This window comes from Corvus hawaiiensis, chromosome 22 (genome assembly GCF_020740725.1).
Source record: "Corvus hawaiiensis isolate bCorHaw1 chromosome 22, bCorHaw1.pri.cur, whole genome shotgun sequence".
Lineage (NCBI taxonomy): Eukaryota > Metazoa > Chordata > Aves > Passeriformes > Corvidae > Corvus > Corvus hawaiiensis.
The window spans coordinates 3,969,104-3,982,153 of NC_063234.1; the positions used below are offsets into that span (position 1 = coordinate 3,969,104).

The 13,050-nt window shown below is 52.4% G+C and overlaps 1 long non-coding RNA gene across 1 annotated transcript; it reads right to left on the minus strand.

Annotated features, from left to right (window-relative positions):
- Positions 1–2,055: 2,055 nt before the first annotated feature.
- Positions 2,056–4,710, minus strand: LOC125337132. Its single transcript, XR_007207982.1, has 3 exons — positions 4,342–4,710; positions 3,489–3,577; positions 2,056–3,358 (listed from the first exon to the last, which is right to left on the minus strand). It is a non-coding gene; the product is annotated as an uncharacterized LOC125337132 (long non-coding RNA).
- Between the last annotated feature and the right edge of the window lie 8,340 nt (positions 4,711–13,050).

A 13,050-nucleotide genomic window follows, 5' to 3' on the forward strand; every position in this document is an offset into this window, starting at 1 on the left:
CTTCTGGAAAACATTTGACTTTTCACTACATCGTCGGCATTTTCCAGGTACTCCTCTTGCAGGTGTCCCAGCAGCTCTTTGGAGAATCCCAGCAGCCCCCAGCTGCTCACCCAGCTCTGGGTGCTGCTGACGTGCCCTCATGGGCAGCACGACCTTGGTTCTGTCACTGGCTTTGGTGACAAGCCCTCTCCTGCAGCTCCTCACCCGTGCCCAGCGTCCCCACACTGCCTTCGGAGAGGACGGCGGTGCCGCTGGAGCTGCGCCAGCTGTGGCAGCTGGAGCCTGGCAGATCGAAAGTCTTCATTGCCTGTGATAATTAAAAATCTGAGAAAGTTTCCCCAAAGCACGGAGCTGTCCCAGCCCAGCCACGGCTCTGCCCTCCCATCAGCCCAGCCACACATTGGGGAGTTCAGGGTGCATTTGGTTCCACTCCTGCAGCTGACAGTGAGGCAGAGCTGACTGAGCCCTTTTCCCAGGCAGGAATTTGATCCAAGCCCTGGACTAGGGATACTGAACAGGCACCTTCTGCAATCTGCATCACCATCCCACCACTCATCCCATTGCAGGGAGGGCAATGCCGGGGAGCACAGGATCCATTTTGGGATCTATGTGTGGTTGTGCCACAGGGAAGGTGCCATGAGGAATGAGCTTGACCAGCCAGCAGCTGGGGAGGAAGAGCCAAGACAGGGACAGGGTCTGCCTCTGTCCTTGCCTGTGTGCACCAGAACCAGTGATGGCCACCAGTCAGGGAGGCAGAAAGACTTTAATATCCATCTCCAGTCCTGTGTGAGCAGTAACTGCAGCTGCAGATTTAAGGTTCCAATTAATTGTGCGAGTAAATTAGAGGCACCCAGGTGAAACCACAGAGAGAGGCCATTTCCTGCGTGCTGCTCCTTCCGTGGTACCGGCCCATCCCTGCCCACCCTGGGAGGTAAGGGGGGCTCTGGCAGAGCTTGCTCCCCTCACCAAGAAAGGTGTCAGGGACTGGTGTTTGTCCCCAAAGGCTGGTGCTGCTTCCCTGTGTGAGTGGTCTTTCCCAGCATCACTTCCCCCCTTGAATCCTGCACTTCTCCTGTCCTGGTCCCCACACTCTGGCCACCCATCCCATCCTTGTTTGGATGCATGGCTCTCCGAGCACCCTCTAAATGGCACAGGGGGCTGCAGACTCCTGCCCGCAGCCCTCCTGGGAGGGAGTTGTGTCTTGTGCTGGGGGCTCCACACTCCTTCACTGCATCGCTTCACCAGCCCTCCAAACCACAGGCAAGCCACTGCTTCCCCAGGGAGTGCTCCATCACCCCTGCCGACAGCACACCCCAACTCCCTGTCATCAAGCAAATCTTATCACACTCCCTCCTAACCTTTGTGCAAAGGTTGTGAGAAATGCCAGGGCCATATTTCAAAGGAAATACGAGTCCGAGCAGTCCTGAGCTTGTACCATCTCCAGAGGGGCTGAGCGGGGCTGCCGGCTCTGCCTGCAGCGGGCATTCCCAGCCCCCGGCCAGTGCCGCCGCAGCCGCCTGGAGACGGCTCGTGGGGAAGGGACCGGCACTCTGAGGCTGGCTGGGATGAATCAGGAGAGCCGGGCTTGCCTGTGCTTCCTTATCTGCCCAATAATTGAACGGAATAAGCTCTCTTATCTCTCTGGCCCGGCTTTTCCCTGACAGCCCCCTTATCTCTCAGCCCTTGAAGATTGCGAGCAGCCGTCAGGGTGCTGCATCCATCCACTCCTGACGGGATTGGGCGTTTCGGGGCACGGCCCCTCCTCTGCCCCTCGTCCTGCCGGAGGGGCTGTCTGGGAGGATGCTCCAGCCAGCAATCGAGTCTGCCGCAGGTTACCCGCATGGGAGGGTGGGTGCCTCTCCCCTTGGTGAAGGTGGAAATGACCCCCCGGTAACAAATACAGAGAACTGGTGCACCTCTGCTTTGCACCCTTCAGCACGGGCACCCCAGACCCCTCCGTCAAGCGCAAAGATTATGGGGAAAAACATGGAACATTTGCGCTTGGTTATTTTATTTATTCTGGATTGGGTGAAAAAATAAGTATAAAAGCATCTGTGAGTGCATGCCACTAGATGGCAATGAGAATGGCAGAGGTCCAGGGGGCTCGAGGCCAGGCCACCAGTGGCACGGCCTCTGGCTTTTGGGAAAACCCCTCGGAGAGTGAGCTTGGCCCCTCGGTCAGGGCACCCCAGTGCCCCACAACCTCCTGCCGTTCCCAAGCCTTCCTGGGTAACCCAGGGAAGCAGAACACGAGCTGTTCTGCTGTTCTCCTCCTTGTTTTTCTACCCAAGCCCTCGGGGTGTTTCTCCTGGCCCAGGCGAGGCCAGAGGAAGCTCTGGTGCGGCCGCGGGGCGGGCAGGGGCTGCTCTGCAATGCTGCGCGTCAGCCCGCGCCGAGCCGAGCAGTAATTGGGTCTCTTAGGTAAAACACGGCGGATTGCAGGCGGCTGCAGCTGCACGACTGATGGACCACGGAGGAGACATTAGCATGTAAAATGATGACCATTAACTTGATTAAAGAAAGGACACAACACGCATCTTGTTCTCGTATCGGAGCCACTTCTTCCCACGAATCGTTGGTTGGGGATTTTGATTTCCTTATGCCGGAGACAAAACACCTCGGAAGTGCTGGGTAATTGCTTGTGGGCTGAGTTTTTCTAGGCTAACCTAATCTTGCCAGGGATTTGCTTTTAGCCCTCAAATGTGAGGATGGATTTTCTTTAAGATCAGGATGAAAAACACTGTCATAATTTAGCAGCAGAATAAACGACTTCTGAGTGCTGGATTCATGCAGGATTTTCCTAAGCAATGGCTAACTCGAAAATGCAAGCCCCAGTCCTATTCACAGGACGCAAGGACCAGCTGGGACAGTGCAATCCTGACCACACCTGCTCCTGGGAAACCGACTGTACTTGTGGGAAAATAGTTGGGCAATGCAGCACAGGAGTACAGCACAGGAGAGTTGGCATGCAGAAACCTCTCCTCGGGGATGTCTGGACAGCATCTGGGACCAGAGGGATGTCCACAGGTCCTTAGAGATCGAGTCCTGCTGTCCATCCCTCCTCCGTCTCTTCACCAGCCCAGATGCCAGCACAGGTCAGCCGGAAAGCCACAGGAGCGGGCAGATGTGCTCGTAATTAGGATGCATCGAACCAGTTAAAGCTGAAGACAAAGAAAATTAGAGAAAATGAAGAGGAAATGAAACGGCTCGAGCAGATGCAGGGGAAATATTTTTAGGCCTTCTAAGTCCATGGCGTCTGTTGTTTGGAAGAGTCCGTGCTGAATCCTCCCGGGACTTGCTTCCTTTCAAATGAGGTTGCCATCTCCCAGCGCTGCAATTAGTCGTGTCCGCGCAGCTTCTGTGGAGTACAACCAAAGCACTTAATTTTCATTAAAAAGATGACATTGGGAGCAGTTATGAAGGACAGGCACAGGAACTGGTAACCACGTTCCTGAGGACGGAATGGGACACGCAAATGCATAAATTACCGGGCTCCTTTTCCATGTTCAGTCTTCTGCTTTTCTGCAAAGAAGATTGGCTTGATTGTAGGTGCTTCTCTGATATCTCTTTGTAAATCCTACTCACATTTGCATTAGATAATTCAGTATATCCATAAATTAGTGTCGAACATCAGTTGTTTTTACGGAAGCCTTGCATAATCCCCGCCTCATAGGTGTTCACAGCCCATCCCAGAATCCCAGCAGAGGCTGGTGAGTGTTGGCAGCAAGGACTCATCCTTCTGCCATCCCCCAGGGCTCCTATCAATTTATGGCTGACCTATCACACACTGGGCACTGCTCAAATCCAAAGGGGCATCAGCAGCTCCACTTGATTTAAGTCTCCATAAGGTGGGAAGTGATGGGGCAGTGTGCACCTCCCTCAGCATCGTGCTGGGGCAAGCATTGCCCTTGCTCCAGGAGCAATTCCCTGCACTGGAGCAAGCCAGGGATGCTTCCAGAGCCTGAACACCACGCTCTGCGTCCCACTCCATCCCATCCCATCCTGCCACTGTGCTCCAGCATGAGCCCTGTCCTTGAAACCAGGGCTGGATAAAATAGGGTCATTTTTATTTTTCAAGTTTTCCCTGTTCATGAAAGCAAAGATTCGTGTGGCTGAGCCTGAAGACAAACTGCTTCAAAGAGCAATTTTAATTGAAATGATAATGATGAAAATTTTGCCTCCAAAATTGAAGAGTGTGTTACCGTATCCTTTCCCTCCTCCCGTGACACATGCAGGCAAAGCAGCAACAAAAATAGGGGCCTTTTGTGAGAGTCTCTGTATGACTCAGTTTCTTCAGTCCACAGATTATATTTTTCTCTGTAAAAGACACTAAAGCACTACCTTGTCCCTCTTCTGTGCAGCTTTCCTCACGTTCCTCCTCTTCCTGCGCTCCGTGCTCAGTGCGGGGTCCTGCTGATGCTTGGGGAGCCCCTCGACAGAGGCTGCATGGCTTGAAAGGGTGAAATTAAAGAAGGAAATTTAAGAAATTTTAGGAAAAAAAAGGCAGAGGTGTCCTGGGATATATCCCCAGGATGGGCTGGATGCCAGCGGGGTTGGGATGGAGCCCTGAGGCCGTGTCCCCGGCTGGAGTGCTGCCAGCTCCCGGCAGGAGCACAGAGCCCCAGGGAGCAAAAAGCTCATCCGCTACCCAAACAGAAAACGGCTGCTGGTTCCCCTCTCCTCGGCATTAATCTCTGTCCCTCCTGGGAAATTACGCCACGATAAATCTTTATTTCTCATGATGGCTTGCCAGCTTTAATAACGATTTTGCGGGGGATGGGAGATGCTGGCAAATCGGAGCATGGGCTGGAGAATGCTCCTCTCCCCCAGCACACACTGATGGGTTGGGACTGATTTATCCTCCTTTCCCGAGCCCTGTTTGTCCAGCTGCCAGATAGGGCCAAGTGAGTAACTGTTTCCTCAGTAAATTTAGTCACCTCTTAATCCTCAGGTTGCCTTGCTTTCCTGGAATTTATTCAGTACCCACACAGAGCTGTATGGCATGAAAATGTGGGTATTCAGACCCTCCCCTCAAAAGGGCTGCCTGGTCGCTCCATGTGCTGGAATGCAGGAATTGAGCAGCACTGGGGAGTTACTGTAATACTGTTTGTGTTACTCAATACAAACCATTTGTAGAACTGTGCTTAAGAACAATGGAATTTGTGCTTAGCTCCTGTGGCATCCAACTGGCAAATGTGAACAATTGAGTTTTCTGTTATTTGTGGAAATAACTGAATGGTCAAATCCAATTACTCCTGGAAATTCTGCTGTGATGCAGAGAGCAGCCTGAGCTCCAAGTGCTTCTTTCTGAGCCAGAGTGGCTGTTGCTCCTGGGTAGCTTCAGGATGCTCACGAGCCTGCACTAGGCCATCCCACTCTGCTCCTACTCCTCTCCTGCTCTGAGGAGGGAGTTGAGAATACACATTAAACGCCCAGTGAAAATGTGACCTACAGCTGAGGAAGATGAGAAGAAGACACTGCAGGGAGAGAGAAGAGCTGCTGGGTTTCACCCCGGGGACTGTGACAGCCGGTCCGTGGGGCTGCTACATGTACCCTTACTGAGCAACCCAGCATCAGGCTGGCAGGATCCCACCTTCTGTCCCACCTGCTCAATGGGGTTTCTCAGGGAAATGTTGACAAATAAACCCCAAAATGACACTGCTGCGGCTCCTGCATCCTCTTACATAGACCCTGTCATACGGGTCCTGTAAGGGATGAAGAAAGGGGAGCGCAGGGCTCCATGGTCAGACCTGAGCTGGGGCAGCTCTGCTCGCCTGGCAGTCGGGGCAGCAGAACAGCTTTGGACGGTTGAGCACCAAATGTTTTCACAGGGAGTTACTATAGAAACTATCTCAACACCTTTTTCTGTGCAGCCTCGTTGCTGCTAATAAATAGCCTCATTATTTTGTAAAAAGTGCTCGGGAAACCAGGGGCAGCACGGCTCAGGCCGAGACAGAATTAATGGTCGAAAATAGTGGGACCATTTTTCCCTGTGCCATGGAAAGCAGAGAGGCCGGAGCTCCATTAGGGAGAGTTATGGCTCATTTCTCTTCTTTTGCTGTATTTATGTTTTATGTATTCAAAAGTGATTTCAGCCACAATCCCAAATTACCAATTCTCACATTACATTAAACGGCTGTGAACAGGAATGGCTCCTGCCTATCAAAATAAACCAGTGAGTGCCATGCAGGGAGCTGGCTCCTCCCTGGCACTTGCAGCCAGCCCTGCTTTCAGTGAAATGCTCCAGGGCCTGCTGAGGGGCTGCTGTCCCAGCTGGTACCAGGGTCATCACCAGTGCCCAAGGCAGAGTATCCCTAATTTCCGTAATTAATTTCTCCCTCTCTGCCCCACCAGCCCCAGCCACCTTCACTTCCCTGCCCAGTGCCTTAAGCCAAGCCATATTCATTTCCCTTCAAGCCCCAGTGCCCCTGAGCAGGAGCAGATTGTTAAAAATATTAACAGGAGTAACACAATAGCAGGAATAACACAGTAACAGGAATAACATCCCTGTGGCGAGAAGCTAAAATACACATTGCTCTTAATGTATTCACAGGTCCTGTTGATACTCTGTGTTAGTGCCCTGCCTCTCCCAGACAGAAACGTGATCCATCCAGGCAGGGCTGGGCTCCAGAATGTGCTGGGAAGCACATGGGCTTGTAGGATCTGCACTGGGTCTTGGATCTTCGTGGACATCAGCTTGACTCTGACTGCTTGGCACCATCATCATCCCATGGTTCACACCCAGACCTCACTCAGCACAGTGGTTCCTTGCTGATCCCGTCAGTGCTAGAGACGCTCACAGCTTCCATGAATCTGGATGATCTTGTCTGACTCGGGTCCAAAATCAAGCTTCCTTGTGTCATCTGAAAAACTTCTGGATTTGGATATAGGCTACATTACAAATATCACTCTCATCCTCCAACCTGAGTGCAGTCCTACTCACAGTCCTACTTACAGTGCTACTCACAGTCCTACTTACAGTCCTACTCACAGTCCTACTCACAGTCCTACTCACAGTCCTATGTGCAGTTCAGTGGTGGGTCGCCCTGGTGAGTGAAAACGGAGCAATTTTAGCCAAAAGCTCTGCCACCAGCTCTCAGACCATGGTTTCCTGACAGATCCCTGTCTGCCTCTTGCTGTGGGGAGCATGACACTCAGCTGGGATGCAGTTTGCACCACCCTGCCTGCAGCTGCCTGACTCTGGCTAAATTGAATACCATCATCCATGGATCTGAGAGGCAAATACCGCCCAGGAGAAGATGAGTTGGATATTTACCTTCAGGGAGGCTGGAAGCTGGCAGTGCCCACATCAAACCCTCAGTGTGGGCAGCAGGTGGCTGTGACCGTCCCCGTCATGACTGTGGGCAGGGGCATCTTCCCCATCCACCCACTTACAAAACCTCTTGCAGCCACAGTTTCCTCTGCTTTGCCCAGGAAAAGCTGGGCATCGCTATGATATGCTCATGCCACATCCCTGTGCGTTGGCATTTTTGTGAAGATCTGAAGGAAAACTAGAACTGATCACGCTGGTTTGCCCCTGGCAGGAGCCACCACAGACAAATAGAGAACACGGCTCTCCACGGCTCTTCTTGGGGATCACGCTAACGACTTGCATGGCGCAGACCCAACATCTCGACGGGAGGCAGCCAGGCATCAGCGAAATGATGGGGAATATAATGAATCATTTGTCTTCCCTGAGAAGGAAGAGTGGCGGTGGAAAACACAGACCCTTAACTCTTCCACAGCCGCCTGCCGCTGCTGTCAGCGTTCACAGAGTCTCCAGTGGACTGGCAGGAAAGGAAAAAGGAGATGAAAGAGGACATCACCATGCTGGCATGTCCCAGTTTCTAGGATGGATGTGGGCTTGCTCTCCAGAGCAGCCTGGCTGTCAGCAGTGGATTATTTTGCTGTTAATGATATAGAACCCCTTATGGAAAAGGATTTCACTTCCTCGGTAAGGCTAATAAAGTGGATTTGGCTCCGTGCACTGCATCCTTTGTCTGAGGGGCCAAAGACACCAGAGGCTTTTGGGGAGCTGCTCCTCCAGCACACAGTGATGGCGGAATCCAGATGTGTTGGGAGGCAGCTGAGCAATCCAGAAGGGAGCCCGAACCCGGAATGCTTCGGACCACGACGCTGCTTCTCCCTGGAATGTCCCTGTTGTGACAGGCTTCCTCACCCAGCTTCTTGGACAGGGAGGGATTCATGGAGAACAAGGAGCCACCCCATCAGCCATGACCACAAACACATTCTTAACCCCAAACCAGTCCCAGAGGGGCAGAACTGCTGTGGCTGCCCCAAGGTTCCAGACTCCCTGAGGGTGCTGGAACTGTTGACAACTGGGAATAAATTACAGTTCCCATCTAATCAACTCTTCTCATCATTTCCAGTTGAACGAATTAAAAATCTTCCAGCAGCACAGATGAACTGCGGCCCAACCTCGCGTCTGATAAATGTTCCTTTTGAAATCACGCCCAATGGGGGAGCCGATTAAACTTCTAACTTTTTTAATCCTATAATTTATTTAAAACGCATTTGCTGAAAGAAAATAATGTAGAAGATTTTTTTCTTTGTGATTTCTTTGTGATTTTTTTTTAGGGGGAGCTGATGTGAGAGGCAGATAACACGGTGCAGCAAGCTCGCCTCTGATGTTATCGCTCAAACCAAGTCCTGCAGCTCAGGCTGAAATTCCCAACTTTCAGTGAAATCTGAGATTCAGCTGGGGCAGGAGCTTCCCTGAAAAAGTCCAGCAGTGTAACCCCAATTGGAGCAGGCAGGACCAGAGGAGCTACCAACAACCATCTCTGCTCCCAGTGCCGTCACAGTGCTCTGCCTTGCCAGCCCACCAGCGCAGCACTCACTATCCCACAGGAGTTTCCCAGCCATGCAGACAGGTCCCATTAACTGCCACACTTCCCAAGGGGAATTTGCATGGAATAGCACAGCATATACATGCTCTGCAGCCCAACAAGCTTCCTGGGATTATTATTATTGCTGTAATTACCAAAGGAATTAGTAATGCTAAACTATCAAGAGGTTAACTGCACCAGAGGCTAACGAGCCATGCGACACATCAAAATGCTGGGAAGCATTTTCCCAGCTCAGAGTCACACCATATTTACCTGGTCTACTCATCCCTGGAAGTGGTCAAGGCCAGGTAGGATGGGACTTGGAAAAACCTGGTCTATTGGAAGGTGTCCCTGCCCATGCCAGGGGCATGGAACTGGATGATTTTTAAGGTGTCTCCCTACACAAAACATTCCGGAATTCCATGATTCCATGCTTTCCCCAGGAAGCAGTGCTCAGGTTTGCTTTTTTCCAGCCCCATTGCTTGGCACACAGTGCTGAGCTGGCAGGGTCGTTTTGACAGTCCAGCTCTGGCCAAAGCAGGGGCACATCTTCCCTCCAGGAACTCCCCCTCTCCGTACGGCTCCTGCCAGGGGCAGCAGCCTTAACCTGGGTTTTGACAACCTCCTCTTTATCTGCTACTGACAACAAAGCTGTAATTGCAGCCCTCAGCAGAGCAGATAGAAGGAGCTCTCCAGGCCCCACAAGGAATAAAGGGCATTGCATGATCCAAGACTTGTCCTGAGATAACTGTGACTCTGCTCCAACAGTGGTGGGTGACAGAGAGTGATGCTCCTGGCCCCTCAGTCCCTGAGCCCAGCCCCCTCCTCAGTGCTGACCTTCCAGAGCCACAGAAAACTCATATGACATCCCGTGGTCACACCAGATCCCTGCACATCCCTTTAGTTCCAGCAGATACAGGGACGGGGGGTTCCATGTGTTCCCATTTGTGGGATGAGGAGCGGGCATGCTGCGGATGCGGAGCAGTTACCGCCTCCTGCAAGCCTCAGTGCCATCTCAGAATCAATACTCTGCCAACAATGATGGCAATAAGTTTAATTCTTGATGAATGGCAGACATAAAACTGAGCTATTGTGTTGCTGAAAGAAATTGAATTAAGGGTGAGCAGAAGGGACGCATCACTTGGCAGTGTGGCTGATAACGCTGCCTGCTTGGCCAGCTGCCACCAGCAGCCCTTTGGCTCCTGACGCGGCTCCTGACGGTCCTGGCAGGTCCCTGGGTGCCCAATACTCCCTAAAACCAACCCATTCCATGGTTCAATTGTTGCTGTACAGGGAAGCAGGTCTCCAGCCCCCTCAACATTCCCCTCATCATGCCCTCCCCAGCATCCCTCCCAACATTACCTGCATTAGGGCACATCCTGGCACTGGGGACTTGGTGGCCCCTTCACCCCACCCCGTGGACATGCAGGAAAGGGAGTTTGGTCTTGGCCAAGTGTTTTGGTTTGGACAACCTTTCCCTTGGGATGGACACTTACTTATGTCTGATTATTTTTCCCAGCGCGTCTGTGACAGACTCCAGGTTTCCTCTGCACGCACAGGAAGACTTTCTTCATTAGCTGCTAGACTCCAGCTCCCGAAGAGCAAATTAGGGGACATGAATATGCAAATTAATGCTTCTAAACTGATAGCAGCATTGCTGCCTCCAAGGGGATCAAAGCTGGGTGACATTTGGCTTCCAGCTCTTCACATTCGGGAGTGGGGTTTGACACTTTCTTTAATTGTTTTTTGCACTGGAGACAGCTAAAAATAAACCTTCCACAAAGTTGTTTTCCCATTCACTCTGTTGGGCTTGAGTTGGGGTTTTTCAAATTGTTTTTGCCCCGTGTTGCCCAAGCTGGCAGCATTCCACCGGATGGGCTGAGGCTTTTCCAGTCTGCAGGGGCCATCCCAGTGATGCCCTGCCCAGTCCCCACGTGGGCCACAGCAGTGGCACGGACACAATGGCCATGGTGAGATGGTGTGGCACCAGGGACAGTTTGGGGACATGCTGGATGGCAGGAACTGCATGGGGTCACAGATAGCTGAATTTGGGCTGCAATTCCCCCAAAGAAGCCATTCCCTACCTTCAAAGGTGCTTTCCAACAACATCTGAGCCCATCAGCTTTCCATCCCTGCAGCCAGCCATGAAGACCCAGGAGTACATCCTGTGGCCACCACCAGCACCCAGATGTTGCAGGCTGACAAAAGTGCCCATGCCTGGGGCTTTGAGAGGCAGAGAAGGCTCCACACCCTCACATCCTGCATCCCCACAGGGCATCTCCATCCTGGGGCACTGCTCAGGTAACTTGTCAATAAGTATTGGGAATTGGGAGGAATAATAAGGAATTCCAACAAATTCCCTGCCAGAAGCAGCTGTCGGTCCATGTCCCACTGCCCTGGGCTGTAAATGCCCTTGGCTGGCTCTCTCCCTGCTCTCTGCCAGCCCAGCCTCTACTTAGAAGTAATTAGGAGATAATTAACATTTGTAGCAAACAGCAGGAAACATCTGGGCCTGATAATGTACGAGGAGCCCTCGAGGGTGATTAATGGGGCTGGAGGAAGGAGAGTGGCAGGTGGCGTGGCAGAGCATCGTGCTGGTGGGGTTGGGATGGGATGGGATGGGATGGGATGGGATGGGATGGGATGGGATGGGATGGGGATGGGGATGTCTCTAGGGGATGCTCCAAGGATGGGGATGCCTCCTTTCATCCTCCTCTCAAGCAAAGGTGGGAAAGCAGCACCGTCCTCCCAGGAAGTTTTTCAGTCAGGAGCCAATCACTTGGAAGCAAGCTGGACTCAGAGGAAGAACAGAGGGCAATTTGGTGGAGCTGTAATTTATTTTGTCTGACTCCTACTTAATTAAGTACTTCATTTGCATAACCCTATGCAGTAAGTCACTTCTGTCATCATGAAATTCAGCCATGTGCAAACAGTCTGCAAAAATAACACACATAATTCAAACTTACGTTTGTTGTAAGAACGAGTTTACATGATGCGATTAAACAGGCCTCACAGGCAGCCCAGAACACCCTTCCCTTTCTCCTTCCTCTCCCTTTCCCCTTTCCTTTCTCGTTCCCTTTTCCTTTCCCTTTCCCACCCCTTTTACCCCTTCCCCTTCTTCTCTAAAGAGAGGAATGAACCTTTGCATTGATTTCTGGAGAAATATTTGGGGTGTTGCTGGGCTTCACTTGCTCCTCTCCAGCAATTCTCTTTCTGACCTCCCTGCTGCAGAGGTCTGCAGTGCAGAGGGAGCCTTGGGTTCCCCTGAGCCACTCACACATTATTTCCCTGTAAATCAGCAAAAGGCCAAGCCAAGGGGTCCTCAAGGCCTCCCATAACCTTATTAAACCTTTCCCTCACTCGTGCCCTGGCCTCTCCGGCCTTTCACTAGCAGTGTGTGTGTTGGACACTGAAGAAGCCGAAAATGCAGCTGTGCGCAGGCAGAGGTATATTTTTAGGGCTGCGCTGACCTTCCGCATCTTGCTGCTGTCCTCCCCATGTGACACCAGCAGAAATATCCCCGGTGACACTCGGTGGCCGTGCACGGCTGGCCTGCGAGCGAGCAGCTCCACGTGCACGGGCTCGGCAGCCGGTGCAGCCGGGAGCGCTTAGCGCCGTGGGATGCTCAGCAAACCCTGCTGACATTTCCCAGTGTGACATTAATAAAGGTGGGCTGGAGCAGGGCAGGGAGCTCCCGAGGCGCTGGGGAGAAGCCAGAACATCCCTGAGGAGGGGGACTTTGAGGTCTGTCCGGTCCTGCCCTGCTTGTTCCTTATTCACACCCGTGCCAGAGCAATGCTCAGCACTGTGGCAGCAGCCCCTGGGCTCCCCCACCCAGTGCCGTGCGGGTGAGCAGCCCTGCTCCAGCCTGGCATTTCTGGGGCACCCGTGTCCACAGCAGCTTGAGCAGCGACTGCCAAAGGACACACATGGACCTGGCGTGGGGAACAGCATCCTCACAGGCAGAGGCTTTTTGCCAGTATTGGAAAGTTTCTGAGGTGTTTGTAAAGTTCTGATTTGCTAAGCACAAACAGGTCAGCTTTGCTGGTCCCTCTGCCAGCCTGGATGGCTGCTGCAGCACTGCTGAGCCCAAAGGTTGGGAGGATTTCCAGACAGCCGAATGCCAGATGCTGGTGGCCCCCAGGACAGTTTCCCTCAGATATACACATCACAGAAAATTCGTTTGGCCGTGATCGAAGAG